This window comes from Gekko japonicus, unplaced genomic scaffold (assembly GCF_001447785.1).
Source record: "Gekko japonicus isolate JY-2015 unplaced genomic scaffold, Gekko_japonicus_V1.1 scaffold24273, whole genome shotgun sequence".
Lineage (NCBI taxonomy): Eukaryota > Metazoa > Chordata > Lepidosauria > Squamata > Gekkonidae > Gekko > Gekko japonicus.
In genome coordinates this window covers 519-1,459 of record NW_015213595.1, presented here as the reverse complement: position 1 = coordinate 1,459, position 941 = coordinate 519, and the positions used below count along the sequence as shown (strand labels likewise).

Sequence of the window (941 nt, the reverse complement as noted above, 5' to 3'; positions counted from 1 at the left end):
CCTCCCGAGGAAGCCTGTCCCCCCGAGGAACCTGAGGAACTGCTGTCTCAGGAAGCTCTTCCTAATGTTTAGCCAAAAAGTCTTCTGATTTGATTTCAACCCATTGGTTCTGGTCTGACCTTCTGGGCCAATAGAAAAAAAGATCCCGTGGCTGTGGCTCAGTGGTAGAACATCTGCTTGACATGCAGAAGGTCCCAGGTTCAATCCCTGGCTTCTCCAGTTATAAGGAGCAGGTGGTAGGTGATCTGAAAGATCCTAGCCCGGGACCCTGGAGAGCCACTGCCCATCTGAATAGACAATACTGATCCTGAGGGAGGAAAGTCAATACTGAGACTTGAATCCAGCCAAGATGGAGGTTCTGTGGCTGGGCGAGGGGGGAGAATCAGGGTGAAAGTAGTGTGTCAGCTTCCGGCTCTTGATGGTATGTCTTTAACACCAGTGCTGACTATCAAGAGCCAGTTTGGTGGTCGACGGGATCCATAAAACTCTCCTCTGCCACCACATTTCAAAGGAGTTTATTTTGTAGAAGGGTGGGATCCAAAACGTACTAAATGAAGAAAGGAAGACTGAGGGTCAGGCTGATGGGCCTTTCCTGGACTGGAAGGCCCCCCCCCACTTTTGGCCAGGATGTCCTTTCCCAGAATGCAGCTCTCTACTTCTTTATCCCCCCCCGCCAAAAGACGCAAGCTGTGAGGCAGCTCTGCTTGCATTGGCTTCCCCTGTTTTTGCCTCTGCTAGGCACCCGGGGCTGGCCCTGTAAACAGTTGTGGGGCTCGGCGAAGAAGAAGAGGAGAAAAGATTGGATTTATACCCCGCCTTTCACTACACGAAGGTGTCTCAGAGTGGCTCACAAACTCCTTTCCCTCCCCCTCCCCACGACAGACACCCTGTGAGGCAGGCGGGGCTGAGAGAGCTCTGGCAGAAACTGCTCTTTTTCAAGG

The 941-nt window shown here is 52.4% G+C and overlaps 1 non-coding gene across 1 annotated transcript; it reads left to right on the top strand.

Moving 5' to 3' along the window:
• The first annotated feature begins 147 nt into the window (after window positions 1-147).
• Window positions 148-219, top strand: TRNAV-GAC. Its single transcript has one exon. It is a non-coding gene; the product is annotated as a tRNA-Val (tRNA).
• The last annotated feature ends 722 nt before the right edge of the window (window positions 220-941 follow it).